The sequence below is a fragment of the Peromyscus californicus genome, unplaced genomic scaffold (assembly GCF_007827085.1).
Source record: "Peromyscus californicus insignis strain IS unplaced genomic scaffold, ASM782708v3 Scaffold_6__1_contigs__length_162567912, whole genome shotgun sequence".
Lineage (NCBI taxonomy): Eukaryota > Metazoa > Chordata > Mammalia > Rodentia > Cricetidae > Peromyscus > Peromyscus californicus.
The window spans coordinates 93197696-93216413 of NW_026294584.1; the positions used below are offsets into that span (position 1 = coordinate 93197696).

General features: G+C 40.0%; 1 protein-coding gene across 2 annotated transcripts in view; it reads right to left on the minus strand.

The window, feature by feature from the left end:
* Ctnna2 (catenin alpha 2) overlaps positions 1-18718 on the minus strand; it is a 1158645-nt gene that overhangs the window by 1113509 nt on the left and 26418 nt on the right. The window lies entirely within an intron of this gene.

Sequence of the window (18718 nt, forward strand, 5' to 3'; positions counted from 1 at the left end):
GTACTTCTTTGGATACTCATGTTTACTTGTCTACTGGCATGCACTTAAAAATTCTGGAAACTCTATGTACTTCTGTGTCATACTCCAACATTAGATAAAATAGAATTAAGGTCAGTTCTTTTCAGAAAAATCTTATGTCCAGGTAAACATAGAATTCCAGAGCTGAAAGCCGTCACTTAATTAGGCTCAAAACCAAAGCATGTACTGACACAGTAATTGGAATTGTTTCTACTTCAAAATATCTAGCTCATGTTGACACAGTTGCAGATTAGTCAATTCTTCCGTACATATGAACCATGTATATTGTGGTTTGTATGTGAAATATCCCCCACAGGCTCATGTTTAGATACTTAGTTCCCAGCTGGTGGCATTGTTTGAGAGCCTTGTGCAAGTTGTAGGAGATAGACCTCCCTTTCCTCCAGGGAGGTAGATCCCTGGGCAGTCATTGAGGTTTGAAAGCCAGGCTTCACTTCCTGTTCCTTCTCTGCTACCTGGCTACAAATGCAACATGACCAGATGATTCATGCCCCTATCACCATGCCTTCATTGGCTGCTGGTATGTCTTCTTTACCATGATGGAATGATACCCTTTACTTGGTATGCAAGAATAAACCTTTCCTTCTTAAATTGTTTCTTGTCAAGTATACAGTCATATATCTGAAAATTAGCTAACACAAAGGGCCAAGAAACGACCAGTGTGATAGACTACAGAGTCACACTAGTTGCTTTGGATTATGCCTCCATTAGAAGAGCTATCACTTTGAGAGAAAAACGATAGCTTGAAGGAGGGAAGTTAATTCTCCAAGATTTATTATGTTCCATGAGAATCTCCAATATGTAAGAAGCAATGGGTTCATACTATAGGTGAAAGAATGCAAATGAAACCCTTGGTAAAGAGTTGGAAATGGAGAAGTTAGGAGTAGATGCCATTTTTAAAGGTAACAGAACTGAAGGAGTAGCTAATTTTAAAATGTTCCCTGTTGCAGTTCCAAGATCTCTCCTAAACTCCAAACTTTGGAGTTCAACCTTCACATTCTGTTCCCAGTTTTGAAACAAAGCACCACTTGCTAATAAGAACAGTGGAGAGCTAGGCGATGCATGCACACAAGGAAACTAAACATGATCCTTGAGACCTAAAATCTAATTATGGCCAAAGGTTTTAACTGTGAAGAAAAGAAAACTGAAGAATAATTTGCAATATTTTTTAATGTCAAAAGTTATTGTAACATAATAAGCAAAAAAAAAAAAAAAAAAAAAAAAAAAAGATGACTGATCTCCAGTGTTACAGAAGCAGGGCAAACAGAATTAGGCCCAAGTTCCAAAGATGGACAGACAGGTTTTGGGATGAGAAAGAATCCCTTGACTGTGAGTGCTGGCATGTCCTAAAATATTCTACAGAAAGAATACCAGAATTTCCTTTTCTTAGATGATCAAAAATCAGAAAACACCCATTTGTGTACAATGTCTTCACACCAGATATAGAAAATATGTAAATTCAGTGAAGCCCAATGTTTTTGTGATATTTTTATATGTGATATTAAGATTAGGTAAGTCAAAGGAATCTCTTATTAACTTCTTCCTAAAAAATAAATATCTGCCAGATATTGCATAATGAGTTAATGTTGATCTAATCTATGAAACATGTATTATCCTCAGCTTTCATATTTAAATGTTACTCAACAGGTAATCACATAAATGACTTTCTTAAGGGGAATGATATCTAACATTAGTTTTGCCTAGCTTCAAGTTCATTCATTGCTCACATTTGATACCAAATTAAAAGATGTATTAAATAATTGCCTTTCTTAACTCAGGCAAATAGCTATCTTAACAGCAGCTACATCCCATGTTACTAGGAAAATATCAAACGGACTGTTCACAACACACCCCAAACAAAAATAAAAGGTGTTATCTTCACCATCAGCATCAGCATCATTCATTTAATGATATCCTAGACTAAAATCACAGCTATCCATTGCTGTTCAGATACAAATTCTATTAGGTAGATCAAGGCCACGACTGTAACAATTCTATAAACCAGATCAATTTGCACAGAAGAGATCCTTTGAGTCTCAGCCACTGCTTATTTCTAACATTTCCCAGGTAGGAGGGAAATGGATTAAAAACTTCTTAACAGTGATGAGGTAGATCCAACAAGAGATCTGGCACAGTTCCATGTAAGTCTACCATTATTACCAGGAAAACAAGCTGTTCTGTGAGTACTGCCTCAGCAAAATGGCCCTTTCTGTGTGAAGAGTGATCCAATTACCTAATCACAAAGTTATGAGCAAGTCAAACCCAAGCAAAAGCTGTAGTCCTAATCTCCTGAAAGTCAAGGTTGATATGTTTCAACAACAATGTGACTCATAGAAGGGGTCTCTTTCAAAATTCCAACGGACCGGACCCATTTACCAAACCACAAAGGTATCCAGGCAGTGAGTATTTCAAATTTCAATTCAAAATTGAATTCTCTGTCAACAAACTAGGTACTCTTTCCACATCTGTTCTTACTGAGCTCTTTCTCTACTAAGGAGCCTCTGTGAACCGTTTTCTCCGCCAAGGTCAGTGGGTAACAGGAAGCTGTGTTCTGAGTCTGGCCAAACCAGCTATCTTCCGATTAAACATTGTTTTATCTGACCTTGTTTCGGCTTGGTGTGAAACCTTGTTACCAAGTAGCAGGCACAAACGTACATTGTAAGGCTTGAGATAAGCCTGGTTCTTGTTATGAAATGTTTTTAGATGCAGTTGAGAGTGAGATATGTTCAGACACAGGTAAAACAGAATGAAGGAGCAGAAAGGTAAGAATTTCTTTCTTCAGAGATTATTTCCTGTCTGAGCAGTTAAAACACCCATGCTAATTACGGAAACTTACATGAGCAGGGGCCTTTGAAGTGACAGTCATCTTAATGTGATGGCAGTTTGGTCCCTCTCTGCCCCTCCCAAGACTGAACGACCCAGTTACAGGATGCATTTCTGGAAAGGGTCCACTATTCAGGCTGTGAGGCATGTTCTGGACTATAGTACACTCTACAGCAGAGTTTTACTGAGTAGCTTTCACATTTTAGATTTGAAAAGGAAACGTGAATATAGCACAAAAGACAGAGAGGCAGCTACAGTTTGGCTTGGGGGATTTTTTTTCCCCATAGAGTTGGCTGGAGGTTTTGTTTGTTTGTTGTTTAATTTTGTGTCACTCCCATGGATTAAAAAAAAACATTGTCTACATATTAATTTGCATATGGAAAATGTGCTCACAAAAGATTCTCTGCTAAATGGATGCTAAGCTCAAAGTGCTAAACCCTGCTATTATTCTCCTGTCTCAGCTGCCTCACTCTACAGAGCCCGTAACTCTTTCATCTCTAAAGTGAGAAAATCCAATGACATAGTTCTAAATGAGTTTAAACACCCTGATTCCAAATATCAATAGGTTAATACCCACATTGTTCTTTTTCGGTTGTGGATATCATGCCTCCTTGGGATGGCATAGAGCAGATTCACAAGGAAAGTAAAGAGAACAGAAAACTAAGAATGTGGACAGATGCCCCTTCCTCATGACATCTACGAGCTGACAGCAATCATCTCCATTGGAATTATTTGGAAAAGAAGATTACCTGAACATACTGTCTAGCACAGTTGTATTTTCAACGTGATCTAGTTTGGCAATCTCATCATGATGATCTTCCTCGATTTACTTTTTATCCATTTGTGCTCACAGGGACACAACAGTTTAATAAAGACTGGATGCACACTCATTGGGCTATTTGTTATAGGCTTTGGTGTAGCAATAAGTAGAAACTTACTTTAAGAATTATATGTCATAAGTCACCCCACAAATTCTAATAGGGCACACCTATAGCTGATAAACACCTTCAGCAATGTAGCTGGATACAAGATTAAAAAAAAATAAAATCAGTACCACTCCTATATATAAATCATAAATGGGCCAAGAAAGTAATCAGGGAAACAAGAGCCTTCATGATAGCCACAAATAATGTAAAATATTTTGGAGTAACTCCAACCAAGGAAGTGAAAGACCTATCTGACAAGAACATTAAGTCTTTGAAGAAATAAATTGAGGAAGATATCAGAAGATGGAAAGATCTGCCATGTTCACAGATCAGGAAGATAACATAGTAAAAATGATCATCATACCAAAGGCAATCTACAGATTCAATGCAATCCCCATCAAAATTCTAACACAATTCTTTACAGATCTTGAAAGAGTAATATTCAACTTCATATGGAAAAACAAAATACTCAGGATAGCTAAAACAATCCTGTATAGTAAAAGAACTTTCAGAGGTATCACCATTCCTGATTTCAAGCTCTACTATGGAGCTATAGTAATAAAAATCATGTGGTATTGACATAAAACCAGACAGCTAGGTCAATGGAATCGAATAGAAGATCCATATATGACTCCACACATCTATGGATACCTGGTTTTTAAAAAAAGAAGCCAAAATTATACAATGGAAAAAAGCATCTTCCACAAATGGTGCCGGCATAACTGAATTTTAGCATGCAGAAGAATGAAAACAGATCCATATATATCACCCTGCACAAAACTCAAGTCTAAGTGGATTAAAGACCTCAACCTAAATCCAATGAACTTGATAGAAGAGAAAGTGGGAAGTAGCCTTGAAAGCATTGGCACAGGCCATAACTTCCTGAATAGAACACCAGTAGCACAGACACTAAGGTTGACAATTAATAAAAGGGATCTTATGAAACTGAAAAGCTTCTGTAAGACAAAGATACTGTCTATAGGACAAAACGGCAGTCTACAGAATGGGAAAAGATCTTTACTAACCCCACATCCAACAGAGGACTGATCTCCAAAATATGTAAATAACTCAAGAAACTTGCCATCATAAAACTAAATAATTAAAAAATCTACCTCAAGACTCAGCTATACCACTTTTGGGCATATATCCAAAGGATGCGTATAACACGAGTTGCTAAATGGTCTTCTTAAAAAAAAATAAATAAATAAACTCAGAACCAGATATTGGCATGAAATCTGAGAGATTAGAACAAGCCAGCCACAAGTTCTTACAGTTAGGAATTCCTCAGCCCAAGAGAGAGCTACTTCCTATATACTCATACCTATATACATTTTTGTGCCCTGCCATCTTACTTCTCTCCTCCTAGCTACATCATTTCCTCTTTCTGCTCAGCTCTATCACTTCCTGTCTGTCTGTACACACCTCCAGACCTCTATGGTTAACTAGTGCTGGGATTAAAGGCATGTGCCACCACACCTGACTCTGTTCCCAGTGTGGCCTTGAACACTCAGAGATCCAGATGAATCTCTGCCTCCTAGCGGATTAAAGGCGTGTGCTATCACTGCCTGACTTCTCTGTTTAATATAGTGACTGGCTTTTTCTTCTGATCCCCACTCAAGCTTTATTTGTTAGAGCACAAATAAAATATCACCACAGATGCTCAATCATACCATAAGGACACTTGCTCAACTATGTTCATAGCAGCTTAATTTATAATAGCCAGAACCTGGAAACAACCTAGATGCCCTTCAACTGAATAATGGATAAAGAAAATGTGGTACGTTTGCACAATAGAATATTATTAAGCTGTTAAAAACAATGACATCAGGAAATTTGCTGTAAATGGATGGAACTAAAAAAAAAATCTTCCTGAGTGAGGTAACCCAGACCCAGAAAGACAAACATGGCATGCATTCACTCATAAGTGGATATTAGCTGTAAAGTAAAGGAGAACCATTCTACAGTCCACAAATCCTGAGTGGCTAGGTAACAAGGAGCCAAAGATACACCAATCTCCAGAGGAAGAGGAAATAAGGGCACATTTTGGGGTCAGATCGAAGCCTGGCATAAGGGAAACTCTCAGCAATCTTACAGGAATAACTCCAGCTAAGACACTTAGCATTGGTGGATGCTTAGCCTAAGTTGGTCATCTCCTGTGACCAAATGGGACTTCCAGGAGGAACTGGAACCCTGATCCAGTCACACAATCTTTGACCTACAGTCTGACATGCTTATAGAATGTGTGCAGAGGGTGGCATGGAGATTGTCCAACCATAAGAATGAGCCCATCACTGTCACTGCCTAGAGTGCCAGGACCCAGAGGTTGGATGGCCCAGAGACCTAGGATAGAACCAAACACGATGCCTAATGATATTCTGTTATACTCATAGATTGGTAACTACCCCAATTGTCATAAGAGAGTCTTCATCCAGTAACTGATGGAAAAAGACGCAGAAGCCCACAGCCAAATATCGGGCCAAGCTTAGGGCATCTTCCTGAAGAGGGGGAGAAAGGATTATATGAGCTAGAGGGGTCAGGGACATCTCAAAAGAACCTCCAGTGACAATTAACCTGGGTCATAGGAGCTCACAGTGTCTGGACCAACAACCAGGGAGCCTGCATAGTACTGACTTAGGCCCTCTACATATGTATGACAGTTGTGTAGCTTGGTCTACTTGTGAGACTCCTAGAAGTGGGAGCAGAGGCTCTCCTTAATACTTTGTCTGGCTTTGGGGAACCTATTCCTCATACTAGGTTGCCTTGCTCAGCCTTAACACAAAGGGAGGAGATTAGTTCCAGCACTTGCCATGCCATGCTTCGTTGATACCCATGGGAAGCCTGAACAGAAACAGAAAAGAGGACTGGGGGGAGAGGGAGGGAGGAAATGGGAGGAAAGGAGGGAGGGGGAACTATGGTCGGGATATAAAATAAATAAGTAAATTTAATTAATAATAAAAGAGAATTCCATGTCTCCCTTTAAGTAGGTAGAACTCCAAGTGCCAAGACTATGGCTGTAGCTCCCTTAGTAGAGTATGTGCCTAGAATACACAGAGCCCCTGAGGTGGAATCCCTATACCATTCAAATAGGGTGTGGTTGCACATGTTTGTAACCTCAGCACTCAGGGCACAGAGGCAAAAAGAGCAGAAGTTCAGTCATTCTCAATGTTCGGGGCCAGTCTTGGATATGTTAGAATTTATGTTCAAAAAATAGAATTATGTGTGTCATTTCTACTGGAAGAAAAAAAAACACAAAATTATGCCTGGGTTGGAAAGGGTACAGTGCACAAAATTACACTGTCATCTTCTAAAGCTTATCTTCGCTCATGTCTACCACCTGCATACATATATTTTCCTGTATTTTTCTGTCTTTGAGTTTTCACAACTTTATACATAGATACAATGTACTGTGATCATATTCATACCCATTACCCATCTTCTCACCTCTACTCCTTCTCACATCCTTCTTCCAAACTAGACACCCTCCTACTTTCATGTGTTCATGTGTGATAGCCAGTACATTTAAATAAAATTGCTTGTATGAGTATGGGTAGGAAGTTGTTTACTGGTCCATAGGCAAGTGACCAATGCAGAAAATGAGTCCCCCTCCCCAGCAACCACTAAGTAGCTAGCTGCCAATAGGCCCCTGGGGGGTCCTCACCCTGTATAGAATGCTGAAGGCCTCTCAGGCTTGTGCATACAACCATCACAGATATTATGAATTCATGATAAGAGCAGCAATGTTATGTCATGTCCAGAACACAGTTTTTCATAGGACTCCTTCCCATATTGTGATTCTTAAACCATTCCTGCTCCTCTTTTTCAATATGCATTGGGGCTTGGAGTGGGTTGATAAAAATGTCCTGTTTGGGACTGAGCACTAACCACTCACTTATTCAAATCACTCTGACTAGTTGTGTCTGTCTTAATCATAGTTCACTGTAAGAAGAAGCTTCTCTGACCAAGACTAACAGCGTCTTGAGTCTATGAGTATAAACAGCAATATTTAGAAAGTTGTTTTACTGTCTTCCCACTTAGCAAACAAAAAGTGTAGGCTCCCCAACTAGGGCCTGTGAACCCTCTAGCTGTAGGTTTTTGATCATGTTTATTATACCAGCCCTAAGCAACCTTAACAGAGACATTCCCATCAATTAAAAGCAAACCAACCTCGAGTGATTTTTGTCAAATGAAGCCAGATCATCATTATTTTCTCAAGTTATAGGAAGCTACTGATATTATTTCCAATATATATTCTGAGTCATTCAAGTAAATAAACCTGTACCATGCTTATTAAAACAAACAAACAAAAAAAAACCCAGCCAGCTATGATTCTCCACATGCCTTTGCTAAATGTAGTAAAAGCTCATATGGCTGTGACCATCACTTTGAAGAATGAGAGATCAGTCTAATCATTCAATAACAAAGGTCTATTTCTAGACATATATTGACAATAGTAGAAAAATATCAAGGTAGATGTAAGTTCTAAGAGCCAGTTATAAACTTTTAACATTTCCTAAATAACCTTTCTTCACTTATAAGTTCCTTATTGACTGAGTCATGTAAGTTATCACAGACTGCATGATCTTTGTACATTTCAGGCAAGGAACCTGTGGAAAATACTGAAAAGTCTTTGGTAAAATAACAAAGGTTGAGCAATCTTTGGAGTAGAATTATGATCCAAGTGCCATGTTCCCACTTCTCAAATGCATGGTGTGGTTAAGCTAGTCTTCTGGTCTATATCTCGGATGATCCATCCATAAGGACTAAAGGAACTATGCATGGCTCAGTTAGGACTCAAATAATGTCCAGGATGGTTCACAGTGATGTTCAATCTCTGACATGCCAAGAGTAGTGTGACTGGTGGCTCACAGCTGTGTCTCTTTCTGGAACCAGTCTTTGCCCAAAGAGTAGCTGACTTGCCCAAGGTCAAATTTCCTCTGCAGAGAAAAAGAAATCTGATGATGTGCCAATTTGGGAGCCCCAAGATCTGGCCCTTTTACTCCAAAGACTATCTCAGAGGAATCCCCAGAAGGACTGTGTGGGGAATCAGTCATTTCTAAAGTTATATACAAGATATAAAAAGGAAGAATCCAATATTATAGGAATTTTAAGAGTTAACATTAACATCCAGTGACCTGAAATATGCTGCTGCCTCCCTGACCTTATGAATCATCCTGCTTAGAGCAGAAACACATAGAAGTGAGGTAATAAATGGAATTCCAGCCCACATCAGGATCATGGCAGACCTACAGATGCAACTAACTGGTCATCTTACTGGCCCTAACTAATGGTATAATCAAAGGACTTGCTGTGGGATGTTCTGTATGGCAAATGTGTTGCTGATTAGTCAATAAATAAAACACTGTTCGGCCATTGGCTAGGCAGGAAGTGTAGGCGGGACAAGGAGGAGAATAAAGCTGGGAAGTGGAAGGCTGAGTCAGAGAGACACTGCCAGCCGCCATGATGAGAAACAGCATGTGAAGATGCCGGTAAGCCACGAGCCACGTGGCAAGGTATAGATTTATAGAAATGGATTAATTTAAGCTGGAAGAACAGTTAGCAAGAAGCCTGCCACGGCCATACAGTTTGTAAGCAATATAAGTCTCTGTGTTTACTTGGTTGGGTCTGAGTGGTTGTGGGACTGGCGGGTGGCAGAGATTTGTCCTGACTGTGGGCCAGGCAGGAAAACATTAGCAACAAGGACTCCTAGAAAGCATTCAATTTTCAGTTGGGGTCTTTGGCTAAGACTCAGCTGCTGACCTCCTCTATGTCCTTTGAAGAAGGTAGATTCATATAACAATACCATCAAAGAGGAAGAATTGTTGACCATCCAGAGAAAGCAGCCCCCATCATCCCTCACTTCATTAATCAAAATCAGATGAGAACCAACAGACAAATGTTATATGCTAGAAACTTAAATAAGCACTCAGCTTTTAGGACAGCTGTGGTGTCTGGTGGGGTATTTGTTTCTATCAGAACAGATAAACACTTTCAAGAAAGTGGTCAAGTTGGCTAATAGGCTCTTTTGTGAAGCTGTCAGAAAGTATTTCAAAGCAGTTCATGCTCACCTGGGGGGACGAATTCTTAATGTTATCAAAAGGACAGAAACATTCAATGGTGAATAAAGCTTATGACGGTGATCCAGCATAAGGAAACCGCATTTTGAGACAGCACAGTCATCTCTTTCTTACTAGTTCTTTGAGAGTTGAGTTTTGCACAATGTTTTGTGATCATATTCATTCTTCTCACCAAACTCTATCCAGATCCATCCCACCCTTCCCTACCCACCCAACTCTGTGACTTTTATTCTCTTAAAAAAAAAAAAACTTCAAGACCAATTTCTGTAGTTCAAATATTCTTGGAAGTGTGATCTTCCCCTGGAGCATGGTCAATTTTAGTAGCAGATACACTCTCCTCTCCTGGCAGATAGCAAAGAATAACTAGGCTTCTAGGCTAAGGGTGAGTTTGTGTGCCCAACTAGCCTCTCCATGATGAGACTTGGTCTAGCTTTGACTGCACAAGCTTTGTACATGAGTTCATATGTGTGGCTGACATATTATGCCCAGAAATGTTTCCTGTAGTCATCCACCACCTCTGGCTCTTACAGTCATCCCACTCCCTCTTCTGCAATGCTCCCTAAGCCTTGGGATGGGATGGAATATAGCTGTTCCTTTTAAGGCTGAGGGTTCTGCAGTCTTTTATTCTCTGCACTTTAACCAGTTGTGGAACTCTGCTAATCACCATCTACTGCATATAAAACTTCTTAGGTGCAGTTTGAGAGCTGTTTTCATCTCCATTTATGGGCCACTGTCTTTTGAGAGTAATAACCGTGCATATTTGCATGCATGTGTGATAAAGAGTACCAAACCTGAATTACTCTATCCTAGTACATTTCTGAAACAACAGCATCAGGTACCACACCATAAATTTACATGTATTCATCCTAATCTCCTGCCAGTCATGCAAACTGGTCCTATTTTATGATAAGCAAAACAGGGCCCAGAAAGTCTCATTAATCCTTTATTCAGTACTAGGTAGCAATGAAGCTGGTTTAAATCTAAAAGTTTTGCTCCAAAGCTCAAGAAATTGTAGAGGCTGGAGGTGGGAGGGTGAATTGAGATTGATTCTACTTAGATACCTGCAATCAAAATTTCAATGTTTCATTCACAAATCAAAAAATGCAACTAGGCACACACACACACACACACACACACACACACAAATCTAAAGTCAGTTTTGTGGCTTAAGTGCACAAAACTCATAAAATTCCTTAATAGGATCCTTACTTTAGGATGAATCTTTTCCTCTTGATGTCAGCTAATGTAACAGTATTTTTTAAGGCACATTTCTTTCTTTGGATGTTGAAGAGGTGATAACAATAGCCACATTGAGGATTTTAAGAAATGGGTACTGAGACTGGCACTGGGAAGCTGCAGCATGCAGAAAAACTTTCCAGGTCATTCTGGTAAACCTAACAATGTTGAGAACGTTCTCACACAATATAAAGCATTTTCAGAGTGAAAGGCTGGGCACTGTTCAGCTTTTGGCACATAAAGCACAGGTTTTGAAAAAGCTAAAGAAAAATGAGAAATTTGGGGGCCAGAAAGCTTTCGGTTGAATACTGCATAGTTTTCTAGCACTCTGAAAAATTATCACCACATGCACCAAATAAAATATGTTATACAATCAGGCAGATTGGGGAAATGCAAATTTTGAGTGTTCTCTAAGGTTACATTCAAGTAGGCAGAGACCTGAGGTTCATATTATTTATGAACTCATAAGCCTTAGGAATGTGGGATATATGACAAGTGCCTCTACTTTTATTAAATATATTCTCTGCCATAGATTTAACACATATATAAATATAAGCATTAGTGTGCATGAACTATACATCATATAAACTCATAAGGTTAAAAACACTGACCTAACACACATAGTTACAATTTCAACTTAAGAATCAACAATGAATGGTTCTTTAGGCACTGGTCATGGACATTATCTGCATGGTAAATATGAGAAAGTGTATGAACGCTGTCAATGGGGAATAAAATCTTCACTGAAAAGAATAGGAACATGGAAGAATTTCTCACTCAGGAGAGACGTTCTTAACACATAGACTGTGGCAGTCTTTATTAATCTCACTAATGGTATAGTATACACAAGAGGAATCATAGTGTAATGGGTATATCACTGCTAAGAGGATGGAGTTTTCTGACACATATGACAGAATCCTGACAGGCAAAATAATAAAATAAAAACCTCTTGACCTAAGCTATATTAAAGCTAAACATTTACATTTGTGTTTGGGAGAACAGTCTGAAAGTAGTTAAGCAAAAGTAACAAATCTCTGAGATAACTGAAGTACCTTCCTTCCTTGGTCAAACATGTACTTGGAGGAGAAAACATGAGTACTAAAAAACATTCAGAAGAAACAAAATGTCATTGGAAAGGTAAATAATGTTTGGCAACAAAATGAAGCAAACACATAATCAAAGAGTTTTTTAAATTCATAAGTGATTTCATAGATGAATCAGTAAATTGAGTTACATATGATTAAAACTTTAAAATGTTATTACATAAACATTGTAATGAAGTCATCTGTTCAACGTGCAAGTTATGGGTATGTGGCAATAGTCATGGTTTTGTTTATCCTGATACCTGCCTAAATAATTGCAGGTAGCCCTATATGAAGCCAATGGCCATGCTACACTTTAGACTCTAAAGCAGTGATTCTCATTGTTCCTAATACAGTTCCTCATGTTGTGGTGACCCCAGCCAAAAAATTATTTTCAGTGCTACTTCATAACTATAATTTTGCTGCTATTATAAATTGTAATGTAAATATCTCCTCTTTCCAGTGGTCTTAGGTGACCCCTGTGAGAGGGTCATTTGACCCCCAAAGGGGTCCTGAACCACAGACTGAGAACTGCTGCTCTCAAGTGTAGAGGCTTAACTGTAAATGATCACAGGAACACAGAGGCCAGTCCTCTTTTAGTGGCAAGCAGCTGCAGCTTTGCAGGGAGGATTATCCACATGGAGAGGGGGTCAGCTCAAATGGTCAGACTTTGCTTCTCTTCTGCATATTTTAAAGGCTTATAGGGTATGCACTGTGTGCCAGGAACTGCTTACGGTCCTTTTTAAGCATAAGCCTCTGAGTCGCATAGCAACCAGATCAGGGGAGTACCAGTGTCACATTCATCCTACAGATCAGAAAGCTTAGGTACAGGGAAGGTCAGTACCTTCTCCACACTAGCAAGTGGAGGAGCCAGGATTTGGATCCAAACAGAGTCTATGCCTCTAGCTGCTCATCTATGCTGTCTCCTGCTTTCAATCGCTCCCTTTGTTCGTTTGTTTTGTTCTGAGGAAAAGTATGTTTTCAAATTTTGTTAATTTTTTTTTTTTTTGGTTTTTCGAGACAGGGTTTCTCTGTGTAGCTTTGCGCCTCCCTGGAACTCACTTGGTAGCCCAGGCTGGCCTCGAACTCACAGAGATCCGCCTGACTCTGCCTCCCAAGTGCTGGGATTAAAGGAGTGCGCCACCACCGCCCGGCTGATTTTGTTAATATTTTTAAAATTATAATGGACACACAATAACTGTACATGTTTACAGTATACATCAGATATTTCAGTAGATGTATATAATGTATAGTGATCAGGTCGCGGGCACTGGTATATCTACTGCTAGAAACCCTTACTATTCCTTGGCAGTTGACATTGCATATCTTCTCAACTAGCTGTTTTAAAACACATAATAAGTTACTGTCAACTAGAGCTAGTTTACAGTACTACTGTAGAAGTTACTATTAGTGTTCTGTGCCAGCTGAACATGGACCAATCCTTTCTCCATTGCTTCAATCCTCCACCCTCCCCAGCCTTGAGTAACCAATATTCTACTCTCTAATCTTCCAGATCAGTTTTTTTTTCACCTCCTATGATCCCTCCTCTTGAATGGTCCAACCCTTTCACCAAAGAATTGCCCTGACATTGTGCTTTTCAACCACTTCTTACCCACCACCACCACCACCACCACCATCACCACCACTACCCCCCTGTGATAAGGTTGAACTATATTATTTCATATAAGTATTTCCATAACTCTAGAAAGCACCACCAATCAAAAGCAGAAGCTGATTCTCCTCAGGGCTGAATCTGGTGGGATTCACTTGCATGTTGAATTATCTGCAAACATATATGAGGATGTTTTCTGATATCACATGACAGGAATCCTGATAGAGCTGTGCAGTCAGCAGAGGCTTCCTTCACAGTGAGGCTAAGCAGGAGCTCTAAAGTCAGTGACCTGGTCAGGAAGTGAGGGACACGGACACCACACTTCCTCACAGCAGCCACACCCAGCAATGCAAAATTAGAGGGACTGACCAAGAGACTTGTCAACATGGGCAAGTGTGATCCAGAAACCATGACCCAGAAAAGCATTTTGTCACATCATAGGATCAGACACCGAGGACAAACATAGGTCCATGTGAGGGTAAGGAGACAGTCCCAAGTCTCCCTATGTCTGCCTCCCCTAGCCAGAAATTATGAATGATGCTGTCTCCTAAAGAGGTACTTTCTTGTGAAACCTCAATTCTTTGAGCTGTTACAGTTCGCATTAACTATTTCCATGGGCCTCATCTGGTCAAAACAGTTTAGTGTACTTTAACCTCCACTGTATTCCCAGGATCCAGGATGGCAGACAATCCTTTCTATCCCCTCTGGTATTTGAAGTGGTCTTTGCTGGGTCTCTTTGTGCTTTCTAAACACAGTAATGAAAAATGAAGCCCAACAGAGTCCACAAGAAAAATCAGAAGTTTGAACCACTCTGAAAAGAGCACAGAGGCTACTTCCTGCTGTCTGCATGCCTTGCTCCTATTAATATATTTCCCCATAGCGTGGTTCTGGTTTTTAATAACAGCACCACACTGCTGACTCACAATCACCATATGGTCCTCTTGGACCCAGGTCTCTCTGTCTGCTGTACTTGTGCCTGCCTAGCTAGTCTTTTCTTAAGCATTATCTGTGCAATGATTTGGATGTTTTCATGCTGAAAGAAACTTCAATCAGTCTTATTGATCTTGACTTGGACTTCAGGAGAGTCTACCCCAGGTTATTCCATTCCTGAGTACACTCCCCTTGTTCTGATACTCAGAAGGCCCCACCTGCCTTGCTACAAAAGCCTTTTAATTGATTTCTCTGCCCCAGCCTTTTCCAATTATGATCTAGGCTTGGCACAGTCAAGTGTCATGCTTCAGACATTACTGAACATTAATTAGACAGCTTCTCCTTGAATAGATATGAAGGCAGAATCTGATGGCTAACATCCCTGTGAAATGTGCCCCCAGCTTTCTTTCCATTGGCTCTGGTCCCACCTGTTCTCAGATCACCCACATACATTCACTCACCCCTTAACTCAATCCCTCTGCAATGTGACCACACACATCCTACTGTTTTGTTTTCAAAGTTATCCACAATATAAGATCTTATTTTTCTGTTTTATTGTTCCCATTCTCTGTACTCACTACCTCTACATACCTTACTCTTCCATGATGTCTGCTACCATTATTGCCATCCACCAATTCTTCAATAATTTTAATAATAATTAAATTTATGTGTCTGTTAAAACAGAGAGTGTCTTGTTAAACTTCTCAAAGGGATAGAGAGATGAAGAGAAAATTGTAATAGCTATAGACCATAAAGCTGGAGTAAATTTAATATTCTGTTGTCAAAGACACCTACTCCTAATAGACAAATACTCTTGAACTTATGATTGGGTGGAAACCAGATAATCCCAGCATGAACTGAAAACTTTGTAAGTGCAAAATGCACCACGGTAAGCCTACTGAAAATTCTAGTTCTGCAACACATCCCACCGTAGTACATCACACTTGTATTTCTGCTCTTCCTTTGTCCTGCCTAGTGTTTAAAACATGTTGTACACAATTCACTGCTGAAGGAAAAATCCTAAATTTTAAATTCTAACTAAGGTTACTACTGAAAGCACTGAATTGTTCAACTGAAATCATGGCCAGCTGAGCTACCTGAAGTTGAGGCTGACAGATTCTTCTACAGCTACACTCTGACAAGACACTCCCGTCTTCTTTACTAACTGTTCACATGTTGTTGCTACTGTATCCACTTCATAAAACCAATAGGCCTGTAATTTTTAGGTGAGAATCCTTGACCAAAAGATACTTGAATTTATGTTCTCTTACTTAATTTTTACAAATAACCCTGATGTTTGGAAGCACAATTGTTTGAGACTATTAAATTCACAGAGTTTGAATTTTTTTTTTTTTTTTTTTGGTTTTTCGAGACAGGGTTTCTCTGTGTAGCTTTGCGCCTTTCCTGGGACTCACTTGGTAGCCCAGGCTGGCCTCGAACTCACAGAGATCCGCCTGGCTCTGCCTCCCGAGTGCTGGGATTAAAGGCGTGCGCCACCACCGCCCGGCTGAATTTTTTTTTTATTTGCCTTGTCATGGTCATAGTCACATCCTTTTCTTATGAAAAGTAGAAGTGATAGTGGTTATTTTTTTAAAGCTTCGAATTAAGCCATGTATATGTAAATTAACCCTAGATTTTGTATTTTGAGAATAAACCAAAAACAGTTCAAGAGGTACTGCTGGTATTCAAGATATATGCACACACACACCCTGGGGAGTAGAACAGACAGAGTAGGTAAATCAATAAATATACATTGGGGAAAATTATGGTTTTTTTTCAGCCTTAAGTGTAACTGACACAGTGAGTATTTCTGGTCTAGAGGTAAAAGTGGTTCTGACAGTTCCCTGTGGCATGCAGAGCAAATGTCCTTTGCTGCTGGGGGAACTTTCAAACAGAGGGAGAATGAGAACTGATTGCAAATATTGATATGACCCAGAAGGTAGACACACCTTCCTCCCAGGACGCCAGAGAGTTGGACTTTTCTAAGATCAGATGCATGGTTGCTCTCATTAAGACTAAAAACTTAAAAGTAATAAAATAAAATGCACCTCAGGTTTTAGGAGAAACCTGTAGTAAAGTTCTTATCCTACAAGCATGGGGACCTAAGTTTGAGCCCTAAAACCCACATTTAAAAAAATATGTGAATGGTGTTGCACATTTGCAATCTCAGTGCTGGAGAAATGGAGACAAGATGCATCTCTGACTCATAGGCCAGTCAGAGTCTAGGCCACTGAGAGATGCTATCTCACAAAGAAAGGGGGCAGGGGCAGAAAAATGACAGACAGTGCCTGAGGAATGAAACCTGAAGTTGTCCTCTAGCCTGCAAAACTCTCTCTCTCTCTCTCTCTCTCTCTCTCTCTCTCTCTCTCTCTCTCTCTCTCTCTCTCTCTCTCTCTGCAAAAGTTCTATCAAAATAATATATAGGCTTCAAGTGCACAGCATCAAGCAATCAGAGGGCAGCACAGATCATGGGATGAGCTTTCTAACAGAAGGGATGACAGAAATACCAGAAAAACATCAAGGGACTAAACAGGTTTATCCATAGTTGGTTCAAAGGCTCGTTGCTTTCTAGAAATGATGATCATTGCACAAAAAGGAGGACCTGGAGGGTGGGTCAGTGTAAACTATCCAGTTAAGAGGTCATCCATCAAGAGAAATGCTTTCAGTGTGATTTGCTAAGCTCACCACCCACTCATGAAAAAAAGGAGAGACTGAAAGAGTGGTCACGTAACAACATAAAATGGGCACTCAACCTGAAAACACACAGAGAAAACTGAAAGGCCCAGACACAGAGGTACCTTACCACTAAATTCTACACCGTGACATGAAGAGGATGGGGATGAGCATGGTTGAGCACACCCCCCACACTTACACATAGTATCCTTAGATGCACTAGGGTATGTGTATACATTTAATACCTCAGAAAGTTCTACTCTCATGGTTATTGATGTTGAACACTATTAGTCAAAATATATTTGTCACAATTTTATAGTGTTAAACCGGGATTCTAGGAGCTGGAGAGATGGCTCAGAGATTGGTTAAGAGCACTTGCTGAGTTTCTTTCCCAACACTCATGACAGGTATCTCAGAACTGTGACTCCAGCTTCAGGTCAGACACCCTTTTCTGCCCTCTGTTGTCACCATTCCGTACACATGCACACGCCCCCCCCCAAAAAAAATAGATCTCTTTTTAAAATAGGATTATGGAATCAACAATGTCTTCCTCTTCTTGTGCTTCAGTGTTCTGTACATGAAGCAGTGTGGCCTTTGAGACAATGAGACAAGAAAGGCCCATATTTTCATCCCATCTGGTAGTGGCATGTATGGCTAACCTGACTACTTTCATCACTCAGCTCTTAACAAACTACTCAAAGCCCAGCTGCTGGGGAAGCAAGCCTAAAAACTAGAAAGCACATGTTGTTTTCTTTGGATCTCTTTGCCTTTGTGACCACACCTCTTAGCATAAAATGCTGAAGCCATGGGCTAGTGAGCCCATTGAAAAGTCTCTGTCCACAGAAAGTTACTACCTATATAGTTCTACACAATCCTAAGCCAGAGTCCTTGAGAGCTCTTCTTTCCCCTCTGACATTAGTGATATTTTATGGCTAGCCAGCTTTAATCATGGTAATTAGATTGGCCTTTCTCACCTCCTCCTGCAAAAGTCTAGAAGACACCAGAAATGAAAGCTTCACTGTGATCAGTTCCTATAATTCTTTAAGAATTGCCTTAACTCCTCTTTTTCCCCCTCCTTTTTTCCTTCCATCCCTAAAAACTCAGGCTCAGCTAAAGTGATTTTGGATAATTACGTTTTTTAAATATTTATTTTTTATTAAGGACTTTTAAAATTCATTTTATATGCCAATCACAGATCCCCTTCTCCTCCTTCCTCCTGCCTCTCCTGCCTTTTCCCCCAACCCATCTCCCGTTCCTTCCTCCAACAAGGCGACGTCTCCCATGGGGAGTCTATAGAACCTGGTACATTCAGTAGAGGCAGGTCCA